This window comes from Chelonia mydas, chromosome 19 (genome assembly GCF_015237465.2).
Source record: "Chelonia mydas isolate rCheMyd1 chromosome 19, rCheMyd1.pri.v2, whole genome shotgun sequence".
Classification (NCBI taxonomy): Eukaryota; Metazoa; Chordata; order Testudines; family Cheloniidae; genus Chelonia; species Chelonia mydas.
The window spans coordinates 19,726,873-19,746,050 of record NC_051259.2 but is presented as its reverse complement, the minus strand read 5'-3'; the positions used below and the strand labels follow the sequence as shown (position 1 = coordinate 19,746,050).

At 48.9% G+C, this 19,178-nt stretch overlaps 1 long non-coding RNA gene across 1 annotated transcript in view; it reads left to right on the top strand.

Moving 5' to 3' along the window:
- The first annotated feature begins 554 nt into the window (after positions 1–554).
- The window catches only part of LOC122463338, a 35,936-nt gene continuing 17,312 nt past the window's right edge, over positions 555–19,178 (top strand). The window contains exons 1-3 of the long non-coding RNA XR_006286602.1: positions 555–566; positions 1,802–1,807; positions 19,138–19,143. This is a non-coding gene — a long non-coding RNA (uncharacterized LOC122463338). The remainder of the gene's footprint in view (positions 567–1,801; positions 1,808–19,137; positions 19,144–19,178) is intronic.

Below are 19,178 nucleotides of genomic sequence, written 5' to 3'. Positions count from 1 at the left end.
ATGAACCACATTCAAATGACGACAGATTATGAACCATTTGCTGTTGTGACCTTGGAAAATCCCCCCAGACTTTTCCCCTGAGTCAGGAATGATGATTTCTTGGTTCACTCTCATTTGTTTCAGTTTGATGTTCGCATCTATTGCAACTAATTGGTCAGAACCTGTCACTTCCAAAAGTCCCAGATGCATGTCTCAGTTTCCCCACCTAGCTCCCTTCTCGGTACCTTTGATTTTCTTCAGCACTGGTTTGTTGGCACCAAGAACCAAGTCTGATTTCCAGGTCAGCAGACGTGTCCTCCAGTTGCTAGAACTTCCCTTTTTCACATCTAGAAAAAAAACAGTTTTTTCCCCATTCATCATGATTTCTTTGATTGCCGTATTTTACTCTGAATTTCTTCCCAGTGAGAAATGCTGAATTGAGGGGCCGGGAGAAGGAATTTCTGTGTATCCAGCCACAGAATAGCTCCAGCTCCAGCAATGGCTGGGCAAGCTTCCCTGAGGTGTCCCGTCAATGTGCTTCAGCCCCGATTGACTGAGACCAGCTCTGGGGACCGGACGGGAGTTCAGTCCCTGTGGGCAATTCACTCCTCAGCCTCCATGCTTTGATCACTAGATTCCAAGGTTCCTGCTGGTCTTTGTTCTGTAGACATCTGCCGACTTGCAACTGGACTGAGATCAACTTCCCTCAAACCAGCTCATTCCTTACCAGTCTCTGAATGGTCATCACGTCATACACACTTCTCTTCACTCCTGCCTTGGGCAGAAGAGAACCCCAGTGCCCTGGAGGTGACAGGCTCGGACTGTATCCCCAGAGTCCCGCGGGGGGCATCGTCCCTGCCCTAAGGCTGTGGCTGCACTGGGGAGCTTACAGTGGCCTCGCAGCACCCATGCAGCTGCCCCGCTGGAAGCTCTCTAGTGTAGCCGCTGGAAGCCTACGGGAGGGAGCTCCCCACCCCCAGCCAGCAGCCGTAGCCATGTTGGCAGGAGAAACTCTCCCAGCGACATAGCACTGTCCACACCAGCACTTAGGTCGGTGTAACTTGTCTCACTCGGGGGGTGGCTTCTTCACACCCCTGAGTGACATACATTCTACTGACACAAGGGGGAGCGTAGACGCAGCCTTAGCAGAGAAGCGATTTAGAAAACAGGTTCTGTTTTGTAGGAAATGCAGGAACCCCGGGTTTGTAATAACCCAAAGGAGAGTCCGACCCCACCAGTCACCTTCCCCACTCTGCACTTGTCCCTGGGATAGTTGTTTTGTCTCAGGCTGTGCCCAGTATCATGCCATGTGAAGGGAAAGGAGCCATGCACCTGTCTAGGGTGCTTCTGACATCCGAGAGGGGAGAAAGGAAAAAAGACGCTCAGTCCCACATGCTACTCACACAGGGGGTGGGAACTTTTGTGGTCATTTCAGTCGAGTCAAGGGGCTCCAAAAGAGTCAAAGGTGCTAACGTGACCCTGCCCCTGTCCAAGATTAAACAGGTGAAACAAGGCTGGCACTTTGGGCTGCTGGACAGAACAAGCCTTCAGGCCGAAAAGCCAACAACCTTTCTCTCAATTTCAACAAAAAACAACATTCAACAAACCCCCACAAAAACAGGCACCTGAAAAAGTCCTGCCCCCCGACTTCACCTTTCCAAGGTCTTCTCCACACTCTCTCCCGCCCGAGTGAGAATCCAACACCTTGACCAACACACCACAGTCAGACCCGAATGCAGCTCTCCCTCTGCAGGCAGGATGGTGGGGAAAAACACAGGTGGAAAAAACCTCCAGATTCAGCTGCGCACGGAGCCTTGGCAAGGACGTGGTGGAAAGGTGAAGCCGGGATCTCTTGCACGGTAAAGGAGACTCGTGGCAAGTCCGACAAACCCTTTGGGAACTCGAAGGAAGCCGCATCCCACAGGCGTTTCCACAGACCAGCCACCAGCCACACACCCAGGCCGGAGGGGCCGGGACACGGGAAGGGGCAGCAGCAAACGCCCCCGGGGGGAGGGCTGGGGCGGGAGCTGCAGCCGGGCCCCTGGACCCGCAGGGAGACTCAGACCCTGACAGCAACCAGCCACGTTTGCCCACGTGTGTGGTGAGACACGTTTGTGTGTGTGTGATGTCTTGTGTGTGTGCTGTGTGTCATCCAGAGTCTTGTGTTCAATGTGTGTGTGTGATGTGTTGTGTTTCGTGGGGTGTGTGTGTAGTGTTGTGTGTCGTGTTGTGTGTCATATAGAGTGTTGTGTGACGTGTTGTGTGTCGTGTTGTGTGTGTGTGTGTTGAGTTGTGTGCCGTTTTGTATGTCATGTTGAGTGTGTGTTGTGTGGTTGTGGTGTCATGAGACGTGTTGTGTGTGATGTGGTGTGTGTCGCATGCACAGACAGAACACATTGCACGCACACACACAGCACGTCGCACGTCACATACACAACATGTCGTGTGTAGCATGCACATACGCAAAACATTGCATGTCGCACGCACACACACAACACGTCGCCTGTCGCACGATGCACGTTGCACATAGCATGGACACACACAACACGTCGCACATCGCACTCACAACACGTGGCATGTCGAACGTCATACACACAGCACATCGCACTTCACACACACAACACGTTGTGCGTCTCACGCACAGCACGTCGCATGTCACACTCACAAACACGTCTCACTCACACACACAGCATGACACACACCACGTCACACAGACAGAAAACACTACACACATGTCACAAATACACAAACACACACAACACGACACACAACATGTCACATACACAGCACAGCACACAAAATGGCACACAACACAACACAGGCATACAACCTGACACACAACACATCACAGACACCCACACAGACACACACACACACAACACGTCACATACACTCAACACAACACTCTGGACAACACACAACACACAGAATGTGACACACAACGTCACACACACACAACACGTCACAGAACACGTCACACAAACACACAAACACACACAAGACGACACACGACACACACACACTACACACACCACATCACACAAAACACGTAACATGACACCACACACACAACACCATACACACACTGAACACGACACACAAAACGGCCCACAACACACACACACACTATCACACACAACACATCACACACACACACCACACCACAAAGACACACACATACACAACACTACACAAAACACGTCTCACACACCCACACACCACGTCACATCACCACAAACACACAACCACACACAATCCATACAACACTCTAGACAACCCACAACACACATACAACATGACACACAACCCGTCACACAGACACATAACCCGTCACACACAAACACATAACACTACACACACAACACATCACACAAACACAACACACAACACTACACAAAGCACATCTCACACACACACACACACACACCACGTCACATGACACCACAAACTCAACATCACACACGCACTCAACATGGCAAATAAGAAGACATGCACATGTGAAGTGTGAGGTGCGACGTCTTCTGTTTGCGTGTGCGATGTGCAACATGCAACGTGGAACGTGCGACGTGTTGTGTGTGCGACGTGCAATGTTTTGTGTGTGTGATGAGCGATGAACGACGTCCTGTGTGTGTGACTAACGATGTGCTCTGGGTGGGGGTCTGTGTGTTTTTCTGCACAAGCTGATTGCGATGTCCCGGATGCCAACAGCAAAGAGGGTTCGGCGTCAGCTTTCTTGCCCTGCCGTCAGTCTGCCGACTGGCTGGGGTGACAGCGGCTGGGGACCCCAGGAGCTGCTGAGAGACGCGGAGGATCCCTCGGAAGGGAGAAGACGAAGTGAGAATCAGACTCTTCCAGCAACGAGCCACATTTGCCCAGTGCTGACGCTGTCAGGCCTCCGAATTTTGGGCCAGAAACCAACAGCCAAATTGAGCTGGAAAATTGAACTACTTGCAAATGGCCCTTCTAGCGTGTCACCAGACCGTAGGCGACCGTCTGGGTGTGAGCTGTGGGCTCCCGACAGGTAGAATCCAAGGCCTGCCTCTTCGTTTCCCACGGCCAGGTATTTTCAGCCCCCAACAATTAGGGGAAGATCAGGGAGATGAAAAGCCAAAGAAAGTTTCAAGAGTTCTCCTTCCTGGCTGAGCTGGGGGCGCTGTCCAGGTCATGGATGGTCATTCTGGGGAGGGATGTGGGTCTGGTCCACTTTGAAGGTGGTTGTTCTGGGGAAGGATGTGGGTCTCAGATATCTGGAGGATTGGCCCAGAGCCCAGTCTTGTGGGGGCACAGCTGGTGGTCCTCATCTGCGTCTGACTGCCTCTCTTCTGCCAGAGAAGGTCAAGCCAGGTGAGTACGAATAATGATGCTGTCAATAAAATGGAACTAAGTTGTGGATGTTTTTTCTTTTAAAAAATATTTTCACACTTTTCAATCGGCCCCAGTTTCATCAGGACCTGGTAGTTCCTATGAGAAATGTGAAGGATGAGATATTGGAACAGTTCCCTCTTCGTGGGAGCAACAGCAGGCTGGGGTTTTGGCTGCTCAGGCTTTTGTTCCCTGGTTTTACCCACTGTGGTTTCTTTTGCATGGGTTTGATGTACCTGTGTGTAACTTTTTTCCCTAAGGCACACAGCTGTACACGTTTTATCTACAATCTTTACAAGTTGAAGTTGCAGATGGAGGGGGCTCCCAACAATGGCAGCCTTAAGGGGGTGGGCAGCTAGAAGCTGGGGGACTGGATTGGGACCCCCCAACACTTACTGGTCTCCCTGCCCTGCAGTTTTAGTCCCCCCAGATTAGCCTGATTATCACAACAAACTTTTTTTTCTCCTGCTGCTAACAGCCCACCTTCATCGATTGGTCTCGTTAAGAGTTGGTATGGCAACCCCCATTTTCTCGTCTTCTCTGTATCAATATGTCTATATCTATATCTTCCTGCTGTATTTTCCCCTGCATGCATCTGATGAAGTGGGCTTTAGCCCATGAAAGCTTATGCTCAGATAAATTGGTTAGTCTCTAAAGTGCCACAAGTCCTCCTCATTCGCTTTTCCTGACTGATTGTGCTAGGGGCTCTGCCTGGCTCCAGCACTTCGGTCCCTCAGCTACCAAGGCCACCTGGGAACCCTGATAGATTCCCGCTTCAAGGAGTGCTGAGATCCATCTGTCTCTTTCTGTGCCTCGGTCTCTCTCTAGGTATGGCCTCCTGACCCTGCCTCATGTGATCAGTTATAGTTTGCTAGCCCCCCACCCCACCTCCATGGGTGTTTTTGGCTTCTCCATTCACTCTGCAGCAACGCTCCTTGTACCCAAGCTCAAGATCCCTGCAGCCCCAAAAATCCTCGGGGGTTTGCTCAGCAAGTGGGTTACTAGCAGAAAGGTTGTGGGGTGAAGGTGGGGATAGGGAGGTGCTGAACCTGGGGGCAGAGGAGGGTGGCAGATTAAGGTGTTGCTCAGCCCAGCCCGCTGAGTCCAAGGACATATGAGGGGACCGGCTTTAAATTGCTGTTCAATCCAGCTCACTGAGTCCCGGGACACATCAGGGGTCAGCTTGTGAGTACTGATGACCCAGTCCTCTCCGACATGCTATGTTCATGTGTGTGTGACTGTGTGTCTGTTCATGTTCATCACATTTGGGGGCTGGAAGACCCCAGCCCTGGGGAACTGAGGTCCTGCAGGGTAGCTCCATTGGGAGGGAACTTGCAGAAGGAAGGAGTAGCGCTCCATAGGAAAACACAAGTGACAAAAGCAACACATTGACAGAATTGCAGAATCTCCCCCCCACCAGAAGAGTAACCCTAACAAACGGGCGTACCCCAAGGTAAAGGGCAATTCTGGTAACAGCTCATTTGGGCCTTGTTTGGAAGGGGGACTGACATCATTCTTGGGACAAGGAACCTGCTATGGCCAAAAGCACTTTCGCCCTGTGCGCCCTTCCAGACAAGTCTTATGTCCCAAATACTTTGGGTCTTCCGGGATAAGTCCCTGAATAACCAAGGATCTTGACCAAAAGTGTCGTCACGTCTAAAAAGGAAGAAAGATTGTCGTTGTGTAGACCATCTTTTTGACACGTATCCCGACAGTCCACAGGGCGCACATCAAGGAACGTTCAAAACGAGAAGGGCGTTCTTTTTGGGGAGACTAACCCCCATTGCGCTGACCAGGAGAAGGGGGAAGTGGGAGCCTGCAGTGCCATCTAGCAGCCAAAGGAGAAATCGCCGGCTTCTGGACCTGTGTGCACGGTTGGTTAGGTTCACATGCAAAGCTGTGTAATGCCAGGTTGGGAAAATGGGTTCTGCTGCACTACATCATTCTCTGGAATGACTCAACCCGATAGGACACCTCCTACGATACACTGCTACGAGTGACATTCTCAAACAGGTCCCCACAGCTCCCCAGCCTCCCCCGACCGGGAGGCAGGTATGAGCGGATTGTTCTCCCCAACTGACAGAGGGAGAAACGAAGGCTGAGAAAAGCGAAGGGCCTTGTCTTCCATCACACAACCTGTCGGGATAGAGTTGGGAACAGGACCCAGGTGTCCTGACTTTCAAACTAACCATCATTCTGTGACGAGATAACTGGCTCTGTGGATGAGGGGAAAGCAGTGGACGTGTTGTTCCTTGACTTTAGCAAAGCTTTTAACACTGTCTCCCACAGTATTCTTGCCAGCAAGTTAAAGAAGTATGGGCTGGATGAATGGACTATAAGATGGATAGAAAGCTGGCTAGATTGTCGGGCGCAACAGGTAGTGATCAATGGCTCCATGTCTAGTTGGCAGCTGGTATCTAGTGGAGTGCCCCAAGGGTTGGTCCTGGGGCCGGTTTTGTTCAATATCTTCATTAATGATCTGGAGGATGGTGTGGATTGCACCCTCAGCAAGTTTGCAGATGACACTAAACTGGGAGGGGAGGTAGATATGCTGGAGGGTAGGGGTTGGATACAGAGGGCCCTAGACAAATTAGAGGATTGGGCCAAAAGAAATCTGATGAGGTTCAACAAGGACAAGTGCAGAGTCCTGCACTTAGGACGGAAGAATCCCATACACCGCTACAGACTAGGGACCGAATGGCTAGGCAGCAGTTCTGCAGAAAAGGACCTGGGGTTACAGTGGACGAGAAGCTGGATATGAGTCAGCAGTGTGCCCTTGTTGCCAAGAAGGCCAATGGCATTTTGGGATGCACATGTAGGGGCATTGCCAGCAGATCGAGGGACGTGATCGTTCCCCTTTATTTGACATTGGTGAGGCCTCATCTGGAGTACTGTGTCCAGTTCTGGGCCCCACGCTACAAGAAGGATGTGGAAAAATTGGAAAGAGTCCAGCGGAGGGCAACAAAAATGATTAGCGGACTGGAGCACATGACTTATGAGGAGAGGCTGAGGGAACTGGGATTGTTTAGTCTGTGGAAGAGAAGAATGAGGGGGGATTTGATAGCTGTTTTCAACGACCTGAAAGGGGGTTCCAAAGAGGATGGATCTAGACTGTTCTCAGTGGTAGCTGATGACATTACAAGGAGTAATGGTCTCAAGTTGCAGTGGGGGAGGTTTAGGTTGGATATGAGGAAAAACTTTTTCACTGGGAGGGTGGTGAAACACTGGACTGTGTTACCTAGGGAGGTGGTGGAATCTCCTTCCTTAGAAGTTTTTAAGGTCAGGCTTGACAAAACCCTGGCTGGGATGATTTAGTTGGGGATCGGTCCTGCTTTGAGCAGGGGGCTGGACTAGATGACCTCCTGAGGTCCCTTCCAACCCTGATATTCTATGATTCTATGATCAGTCTGGAGTTTCACACACTGAATGATCAGAATAAAGGGACCTGCAATGAGCTACAGACCAACAACCATTCACACTGATTCTTCAGCAAGTGTTTTAGAAGCACGAGAATACCAGCGAGAACCAGGGACGGCTCAGAGACAATCAGCAGCGAGAAGGAGAACAATTCACCAAGCAGATGATTGGTTCTGGCTTATTTGCTGGGCCTTAAACGAGAACAACAAAGTCCTGAATCTCCTCCCTGCCACGAAACCCCCTGCTCAGCCAATCTCATTGAGACTCTGGCAGTGGGCTGAGAGTTCCCCAGATGGCCCAGGGATGGCTCAGGTCACCGGTGTGGATCACTCTCAGAGCACGCTTCCTGTCCCATCTCTTTGGGAGGCCTCCCACCATGAGGGCGACAGAGCAGCCCCCTCCTCGCCAGTGGAGGGAGGGAAGCAGGAAAAGGGAAACCAAAAAAGACAAACCCCAAGGACTCGAAGGGACAAAGGCCTAGCTGGGGGAAAATTGTCCCACCTTAACCTCCTGTTTTCCGTGCCGAGAATTTGGCCAGCACAGGGTGGATCAGGCTGCCTCGGTACCAAACCTCTCTGGGGCTCTTACCTTCTCCACAGGGACGTCTGTTTTCTCGCTCAACTAGCAGTGGGAAAGGAGAAAACTCCAGAGAGGCTCCACCTCGCTCTCACATACGAGACCCTGAATTCTCTCTCAGTCCTCAAGGAGACACCTCAAGAAGGAGACTCCCTGCAGCAAAGCCCCGGGCATCTCTGAGATCCCCCTGCCCAGCAGCCTGTCCTCCCTGGCCATTGTCATGGACTCTCTGTGAGGTCACCGCCTCCCAACCTCCTTTCACCAATCAGATGAGTGCTGCAAAAGGCTCTTGTCACGTCACTGCCACCCCCAGCCCTGCCCTTCAGGGCTCATGTCCTGCCCCGAGCCGGCTCCTGTGCGTGTTTGAGCTACTCCCCCTGGGTCACCCCCACACACTCAGTGGTCGTGCAAGGGTTCAAGCAGGCCACACGTGGAACCATCAGAGGATGCTCAATGTGCCGCACTCGGTTTTGCAGAGATTTGGAGACTTGAAGGTCAGAAGAGACTGTTAGATCATCTCATCTGGCCCCCCTACACATCACAGGCCTCCTGCATGGCGCAGTAGCGAGTTTGGGACCAAAGCAGACTCGAGAAAGACATCTCATCAAGGGATGGAGGAAGCACCACATCCCTCGGGAGTCTGGAGGAAATTCATGCTGTGGGGGGCAGGGAATTGACCCCAAGGCCACACTTGTGAGTCTGTATCATAACACACATGCACAACAGCACTACGAAGGAAGTATGTACATGTTACCTTATCTCTGATGTTTCCTAACATTTAAAGGCCTGGTCTCCAGGGTGTTCTTTGTGCTTCTAGATCTATTGTGGGGAGAGATGCAATCATTTAGTTCAGAGTGGGAGCCGTATTAGTCTGTATCAGCAAAAAACAAAACAAAACGAGGAGTACTTGTGGCACCTTAGAGACTAATAAATGTATTTGGGCATAAGCTTTCGTGGGCTAAACCCCACTTCATTGGAGTCATCCACTGGAAAATACAGTCGGAAGATATATATACACAGAGAACATGAAAAAATGGGGGTTGCCATACCAACTCTAACAGACGAATCAATTAAGGTGGGCTATTCTCAGCAGGAGGAAAAAAACCTTTTGTTGTGAAAATCAGGATGGCCCATTTCAAAGAGTTGACAGGAAGGTGTGAGTAACAGCAGTGGGGAACTTAGCATGGGGAAATAGTTTTTACTTTGTGTAATAACCCACCCACTCCCAGTCTTTATTCAAGCCTAATTTAACAGTGTCCAGTTTGCAAATTAATTCCAATTCTGCAGTTTCTGGTTGGAGTCTGTTTTTGAAGTATTTTTATTGGTGAATTGCAACTTTTAGATCTGAAATTGAGTGACCAGGGAGGTTGAAGTGTTCTCCGACTGGTTTTTGAATGTTATAATTCTTGACGTCTGATTTGTGTCCATTTATTCTTTTGCATAGAGATTGTCCCAATGGTTTGGCCAATGTAGATGGCAGAGGGGCATTGCTGGCACACGAGGGCAAACATCACATTGGTAGATGTGCAGGAGAACGAGCCCATGATGGTGTGGCTGATATGATCAGATCCTATGATGGTGTCCCTGGAATCATAGAATCATAGATTCATAGAATATCAGTTGTGGAGAGGACCTCAGGAGGTCATCTAGTCCAACCCCCTGCTCAAAGCAGGACCAATCCCCAACTAAATCATCCCAGCCAGGGTTTTGTCAAGCCTGACCTTAAAAACTTCTAAGGAAGGAGATTCCACCACCTCCCTAGGGAACGCATTCCAGTGTTTAACCACCCTCCTAGTGAAAAAGTTTTTCCTAATATCCAACCTAAACCTCCCCCACTGCAATTTGAGACCATTACTCCTTGTTCTGTCATCCGTTACCACTGAGAACAGTCTAGATCCATCCTCTTTGGAACCCCCTTTCAGGTAGTTGAAAGCAGCTATCAAATCCCCCCTCAGTCTTCTCTTCCGCAGACTAAACAATCCCAGTTCCCTCAGCCTTTCCTCATAAGTCATATGTTCCAGTCCCCTAATCATTTTTGTTGCCCTCCGCTGGACTCTTTCCAATTTTTCCACATCCTTCTTGTAGCGTGGGGCCCAAAACTGGACACAGTACTCCAGATGAGGCCTCACCAATGTCGAATAGAGGGGAACGATCACGTCCCTCGATCTGCTGGCAATGCCCCTACTTATACAGCCCAAAATGCCATTGGCCTTCTTGGCAACAAGGGCACACTGTTGACTCCTATCCAGCTTCTCGTCCACTGTAACCCCTAGGTCCTTTTCTGCAGAACTGCTGCCTAGCCATTCGGTCCCTAGTCTGTAGCGGTGCATGGGATTCTTCCGTCCTAAGTGCAGGACTCTGCACTTGTCCTTGTTGAACCTCATCAGATTTCTTTTGGCCCAATCCTCTAATTTGTCTAGGGCCCTCTGTATCCTATCCCTACCCTCCAGGGTATCCACCACTCCTCCCAGTTTAGTGTCATCTGCAAATTTGCTGAGGGTGCAATCCACGCCATCCTCCAGATCATTAATGAAGATATTGAACAAAACCGGCCCCAGGACCGACCCTTGGGGCACTCCACTAGATACCGGCTGCCAACTAGACATGGAGCCATAATAGAAAGTATGGAATAATGATAGAATAGAAAGTAACATCAAATACTCTCTTAGGAATATATTAAACTGTAAATCATCATTCACAATAAAGAAGTTTTTCGACAACATGCTGTGTGACCTTGGGAGGGAGTCTGTTCCTTCTCTCCCTGGCTGCAGAGTCAAGAGTCACCCCAGTTGTCCCACCTTTGCCTCTCTCCAGCGTGTGATGCTCCTTTCCTTTGATGCCGGCACCTCTTTCCAACAGAGAGAAAGAAGAGTAGCAAAGAGAGAAAATGCAGCTTCTGTTCTGGTGCTGCCTCTCGCTGGCAGCCTCACTGCGGAGAAACACAAGCCAGCCCATATTCTGATCAGCCACTCTGGAAAAATCACACCAGCACTGGGCTGTTTGGGACATAGCTTTTAGCTGCCTCTTTGGTCGCAGGATCACAGCAGTGCTGCAAAATAAGCTTTCTTGGCCAGCTAAGCCAGATTCTTATTAGACAGAAAGAAAAAGGAGAGAGACTGGAAGAAGAAGAAGAAATAATATAGAGCAGGAAAAGGACGCATTGGTGGGGGCAGACATCACATTGCAGGTGGTGTTCAGGAGTCAGCCAGAGCTGGTGGACGTGGCATTGCCCTCTGGGTCCCCCTCTCTGGCCTGGTCTGGTCAGGACATCTCTCAGGATTAGGATGAAGAAGACCTGGGGTTCCAGGGGAGGGAGGAGTGGCAGCTATGATGGTGAAGCTCACTCCTTCCCCTTCTTTCAGCCAGAATAGCAGTACCCTGCATCTGTTCAAATATATTCCCGCCAAAATCTTTTTTTTAAGAACCCCAAAATGGAGTGAGGGGTGGAATAGCCCGTCCGCTCATTATTTTGTCCACCATTTAGGCCTAATTTCTGACAAATTTTGTTTCACTGATTTCTGATCCCACACTTCTCTTGTTTACCAGGCATGATCTTAACACAGTCTTTGAGTTCTATCAGGAGACATTTTTGTTTGGACTAATTCAGTCTGTCTCCCTCCCCTTTTCACTCTTTCCCCTCCACATTCATTGTTATAGCTTATTGTGACATTTTGTGAGCTTTCACTCCTGTCTCACAGATGAGCTCATAATTAGGGTAAATTTGGAGGACCAATTACTACAACAACACCCAAAAACAGAGAGACACAAAGCTGGCTCAGGGTCTAACTGATCACCATATTTGGGGTCAGGAAGGACTTTTCCCCTGGGTCAGATTGGCAGAGACCCAAGGATTTTTTGTTTTTTTGGTGGGTTTTTTCCCTTTCTTCTGCAGCATGGGGCATGGGTCACTTGCAGGTTTAAATTAGTGTAAATGGCGGAGTCTTTGTGACCTGAACTCTTTAAAATCATGATCTGAGGACTTCAGTGACTCAGCCAGAGGTTCTGGGTCTATTACAGGAGTGGGTGGGCGAGGTTCTGTGGCCTGCGATGTGCAGGAGGTCAGACTAGATGATCATGATGGTCCCTTCTGGCCGTAAAGTCTGTGAGTTTAAGGCAGAGCAGCACAACTCTTCCCCTCCTTGTCTAGGCTGGCTCTTTGCACACTGGCTGCTGGAGATGTAAACAGCGAAGTGACAAAATTTGCAGATGTTACAAAATTACTCAAGAGAGTTAAGTCCAAAGCTCCCTGCAAAGAATTACAAAGGGATCTCACAAAACGGGCTGACTGGGCAACAAAATGTCAGATGAAATTCGGTGTTGATAAATGCAAAGTAATGCACATTGGAAAGCATAATCCTAACTACACATACAAAATGATGGAGTTTGTATTAGCTGTTACCCCTCAGGAAAGAGATCGTGGAGTCATTGTGGATAGTTCTCTGAAAACATCCACTCAATGTGCAGCGGCAGCCAAAAAAGTGAACAGAATCATTGGGAAAGGGATCGGTAATAAGACAGAAAATATTATACTGCCACTATATAAATCTCTGGTACGCCCGCATCTTGAATACTGTGTGCAGATCTGGTCACCCCATCTCAAAAAATATATTAGACTGGGAAAAGGACAACAAAAAAATGACTAGGGGTGTGGAACAGCTTTCCTAGGAGCAGGGATGAATAAGGCTGGGATTGTTCAGTTTAGAGAAGAGATGAGGACGTGGGGAGGGGATAGAATTCTATAAAATCATCAGTGGTTTAGAGACAGCGATTAAGGAAGGGTTATTTACCCTTTCACACACCACAAGAACCAGGGGTTACCGGATAAAATTATTAGGCAGCAGGTTTAACCCAAACAAAAGGAAGCACTTCTTCGAACAATACAGAGTCAACCTGTGGAACTTGTTGCCAGGGGATGTCGTGAAGGCCAAAAATAGATCTGGGTTCAAAAAAGAACTAGATAGGTTCCTGGAGGACAGGTCCATCAATGGCCAGGATGGTCAGGGATTCAACCCCATGCTCTGGGTGTCCCTAAACCTCTGACTGCCAGAAGCTGGGACTTGACAGGGGATGGATCACTTGACAATTAGCCTGTTCCATTCATTCCCTCTAAAGTCTCTGGCACTGACCACTGTTGGAAGACAGGACAATGGACTAGCTGGACCACTGATCTGGCCATTCCTGTGTTCTCAGGCCCCAGATCACACACTGACACTTCCCTACAGGGTCCCCTAGCCTTCAAGCAGGACCAGGAGCCCCCTCACACTTAAGACAATAGCTTGTCATCTGAACACAGTCTCCAGCACCCCACAGTCAGCACTGCGTGACATGAGCCTCTGCATGACAACAACTGGTTCCAACTGGCTCAGGCCAGATCCTCTGAAAGGTGCAGTTCACCGCTGCTAGGGGCTGTAACATCTTGTATTCTCTGTGGATTGACTCACAGGGGGACTTTTAACTCACACCGCCAGTGGGTTACACATCTAGTTGCAAAGAGTCAAATCTAGTTCAACATGTTCTTGACTCTGATTCACTGTCAGCAGGAAGGAAGGTCTCTGCACCGCTCCGTATTTTCTAATCTCTGCGGTTTGCCCTTTCGTGAGTTGAGCAGAGTTACATTATTATGGGTGATGTTACAAGAGAACTGGAGGCCCCGTTGTGCTGGACCGTGCAGAGACACATGGCACAAGGCCTGAAGGGCTAAATAGATAAGACAAAGGGTGGGAGGAAGGAAGTATCATTCTTCTTCGAGTAGTGTCCTGTGGGTACTTCACTGAAGGTGTATTTGTGCCCCCTATGCCTCAGATCGGAGATTTTAGGTAGCAGCGTCTATTCAGCCCCCACAGATGCTGTCCCTGTCTCAGGCCCTGCATTAGGGCTATAGAGCGTTGCACGGGCAAACTGCCCTCAGCTCCTTCTCAACCACCTTGACCTGAGACAGGGCCTCAGCAGCCTCCGAGTTGAGAATACCTCATCTATATTTTACTTTCTGTTTTGAGTGATTAGTATTTGTTCATTGCATTTCAGTCAGTTTGTGTTCATACTCCCCTTCTGTTTCCTTTTTTCAAAAAAAAAAAAAAAGGAACAATAAAATAATCCCCCCTCTTTATTTTGTTATAAGACTAGCGAACTCCCTGTCCTTAGTTCTTTCTTGCCTCCTCCCTCTGGGGAAGTGAAACCTGGACAGGGTATGCCTGGCTCTTCCAGGTTTAAGTGTTGTTTCTCCTGCCGAGAACCAATTCTAGTCAGTTATGTACATTCCCACTGCATTTGCTGTCTTGGAGAGTCACACGTGCCTTAAGATGCCTTAAGATGCATCCGATGAAGTGAGCTGTAGCTCACGAAAGCTCATGCTCAAATAAATTGGTTAGTCTCTAAGGTGCCACAAGTCCTCCTTTTCTTTTCACGTGCCTTAAGAGTGTACTTTCTGCCTGAAATTAAAAGCTAGCAATAACCTTTAACTGAAACTATGACTACTAATGATGGAAAGTTCACTAGGATCAGCCTCTGACCCTGGCCCTGGGACACACACCCCCGTCCAAGAGTCCCCAAAGTGGCCGATTCCATCTACTTCCTTGGCTCAACACACTATGGCAGCTTGGAAGAGGAAATTTTTGGATTCCTCTCAAAAAGCCACAAAAAAGCAGGCTACAAGTCATTGGGTAGAGAATCTACCACAGAGAAATGATCCCTAACAAGATCAACCACCCTGGTACTGACTGATCTACAACTGGGTACCCACGAGACGACTGGCTCCTCAGCTACTGGTACCACCAGTAAGCCTAAAAACCCAAGGGGCACAGGCTATGGGAGTTTGGTACCATTGGGGGGAAAGGGGTGGTAGAGAGAGAACCAGCTCCTCTAGCTGATCTCCGATAGAGTGCTCTAGGGCCTCGATACCAAGTGCTTCGGCTCTTCAGAAGACCAGAACAACACTGCCGGCCATTTATCAGAGTGCAAAAGACTCCCACTACTGTCAGCTCCTTCTACATGAGCCATGTCTGCTCAGCTTACCTCAACGGTGCCACCTGCTATTCTGGTATCACAGGAATTTCATTTGCCTAAAGACTTGCTGGTTTCAGAGATGCCTGAGTCGCCCCGGTTCAGCACCGACACATTCTTGGTACTGACCACATCTCAGTGCCCAGACACACATGCAGTACCAATGGAGTCTCCCACAGCTTCCATGACAGCTCCACCTCTTCCAAGTGACGAGGAGGAGGAGGAGGATGACAGATTCTCCTCAGTCTCCTTGGAAGGCTCTCTGTCCCACTACCAGGGAGCGAATCACCCAGAAACCTCTGCAGAACCAGCTTACCACCATGAGAGACATGACCCACACAGTTGGTATGGACAACCTTGGGTGCACCCATCAATGCCCTTTGCACCACCCCAGTGGCCATACTGGCCTATAGACCCCAATTCTTGAGGGCCCCTAGTGTTGCTCATCAGGATAGGAGAAGGCAATCTCCTACTGCTTCTCTGTCTAGGTCTCCTGATCCACAGGAGGAGAACAGGCAGTGAGATGAGACAAAGCGATTACTCCAGTGACTAACATCTCTTCATCCTCTCCTGATGAAGCTGTTATGCCTCCCCCACCAACTCTGGCAAATGACTTCAAACCATTTCAAGACTTCATCAAGAGAGAAGTGGATTCTCTACAAATTCCACTGGAAGAAGTCAAGGTGTTGCAACACAAGCTGTTCGACATCCTACACCCTTCATCATCAGCCTGTATTGCACTCACTATTAACAAGGTATTGCTGGACCCAGCAAAGACTATGTGGCACAGTACATCCCACATGCAAGAGAGTGGATAAAAATATTATGTTCCCTCTAAAGACTCGGATTTTTTATTTTCCCACCCATTCCCAAAATCCCTTGTAATCGATGCTGTAAATGAATGTGGCAGACAGCACCATGCTAAATCAACACCCTATGACAGAACTTAAAACAGCTTGAAAATCATATTCTTAGGTGACCCTGCAATTTAAGATTGCTAATTACCAAGCTCTTATGGCAAAATACAACCATATCGATTATTCTACATTAAACACCTTCATTGACCATCTCCCATTAGTTTCAGGTGATCACTACTGAGGGTCAGCTTCTTGCCAGGACATTGTTGCAGGCCCCTCTCTAAACATCGCTGACACAGCTGCCTGCGTCATCTCAACAGCAGTGGGCATGCGGAGCTTCCTGGCTTCACCTTTCTGGCTTTCCAAGGAAAGTCCAGTCTACTGGGGAGGACCTTCCATTTGAAGGATCCAAATTATCTGAAGAGAAAATGGATGAATCCCTCCACATACTAAAAGACTCTAGAGCCACTTTGCATTCACTGAGAATTTATGCACCTGCACAAAAAAAAAGATATAATAAATCACAGATGACACAGAGATCCTGGCCTGATCAATTTTCTCCTCCCCAGAGGTATTATGAACCCCAACAGAAAACACAATGAATACAAAAGTGAAGATCAACTCCCCCACAGTCATCAACATCACAGCCATCTACATCTATGCACAATTTTTGATGTGTTGTTTGAGGACCCGAGTTACTACCCCCATTTTAATTTGCTGCAAAAACACAAACATCACCACTACTTTGGCAACTGCCTTACTCTTTTTCATCAAAACTGGGACCAAGTGGGTTTTGGAGATCATCTCCACAGGATATTCGATCCATTTTACCTCCCTCACTCCTGCCTACCGCTCCCTCCCGACCCTCCTCAGGAACCCTTCTCATGAGCAGCTTTTACACCAGGAAACAAGCTATCTTCTGAACCTAGGTGCTGTAGAACTAGTTCCTACTCAACACAGTGGGAAGGGCTTCAACTCCAAGTACTTCCAGATACTGAAAAAGAATGGTGATTGGAGACACATTCTGGATCTAAGATCACTCAACAGATTTGTAAAGATACAACGCTTCAAGAAGGTTACTTTGGCAGCAATAATCCCATCTCTGGACCATGGGGACTGGTTCTCGACCCTTGACCTACAAGATGCTTACTTCCATATCGCGATCCACAGAAGGTTTCTAGTATTCACTCTGGGACAAGACCTCTTTCATTGTCTGCACCCAGAGTGTTCTCAAAGGTCCTTTCTATGGTTGTGGTGCTCCTTCGCAAACAAAGAGTGATAATATTCCTGTATCTGGATGATTGCCTGCTCAAGGCATGCTCCTTTGATGATGCTTTGACGCCCCCACAAAAGACTGTGGACCTATTCCTCCAACTGGCTCTAAAAGTAGACATCCAAAAGACCATATTAACTCCAATATAACATCTGGAATTTATAAGGGCCTACCTAGTTGGAGCAGAGGCCAAAGCCTTCCTCCCCTTCTGCAGGTTCAACACCTGAGACAACTTAATCTCAACAGGACAGGCCAACCCTCAAACCTTGGTCAGAAATAGTCTTCAACTACTGGGACACATGGTGGCAGGCACCTTTGTAATAAATCACGTGAGACTCCACATGTACTGGCTTCAGTGGTGGTTCAGCACATACCAAGCACACACAGTATAAACAAACTTCTATTGGTGCCCTCAACAGTCAAAAACTCCCTCAACTGGTGGAAAGACCCTCACAATGTCTGCTCAGGAGTTCCCTTCACTCAACCACCCCCAACGTTAATAATAACAACAGATGCATACCTACTGGGATGGGGAGCCCTCCTGGACACCAACATTAGTCAAGGCAAATGGTTCCCCTTCGAATCCACATTGCATATCTACTTACTGGAACTCAGAGCAGGCAGGAAAGCTTGTTCACATTTCCTCCCACTGACTGGGGCAAGCATATAAAGATTATGACAGACAACACCGCATGTATGTTTTACATAAATCACTGGGGAAGAGCAGGCTCAACTTCCCTTTGTACCAAGGCAGTGAAACTCTGGACCTGGTGCATTCACCACCCCATAGAACGGCTTCCGTATGAGGAGAGATTAATCAGGCTGGGACTTTGCAGCTTGGAAAAGAGGTGACTAAGGGGGGATATGATAGAGGTCTTTGGGGCACCTGCCATTGGCCACTGTCGGAGGACAGGATATTGGGCTTGATGGACCTTTGGTCTGACCCAGTCTGGCCGTTCTTATGTTCTTATTTGTGGCAAGGTTTACTCATGCCCTGAGACATCATCCTGTTGTCTTACGATGGAAGGGGGTGATGGCAGTGAGATGCACTTCCAGGGAGTGTAGCGATAACCCTGACATTTTCAGTTCTAGGATGCAATCTACCACAAGTGGTAGTGGAGAGGATGTAGGGGTAACATGTTTCCAGTCACACCAGAGCTGGAATCTCTCCCACTATTGAGTAGACATGGTCTTTACATACTCAGAGCAGGTCATTTCTAAGCGTTGGAAGCACTGAGTTGGAGAACCTGTCGATTGGGGTGATGGACCTTGCCAGTACCCTGAGAGGGGAGATGAGGAACAGCTGGTGAGTGATTGGCATGCAAATCGCCAGTTGAGTACGGCATGGGAATCACGTTTGTCATGGCCACAAGGGGTCTGTAAGTGTAACCCTGGCCCTTTCTTTTCTTTCCTCAAGCAAGACCTTTGACATTAGAGGAATTGGAGGAAAGGCATAGAGGAGACCTGTGTTCCAATGTAGGAGAAAGGCATCTCCGAGAGAGTGATGACCCAGGACAGCTCCGAAGCAGAACTGGGAGCACTTCTTGTTTCTGGCTGTGGGGAATAAGTCTATCTTTGGGACTCCCCAACGTAGAAATATGCTGTGGAGAATGGAAAGGTCTATTTCTCATTTGTGATCCTGGGAAAAGTTCCTGCTGAGAGTGTCCGCAGGAGTGTTCTGTGTGCCCAAGAGGTGAGCTGCTGAGATGTTGGTG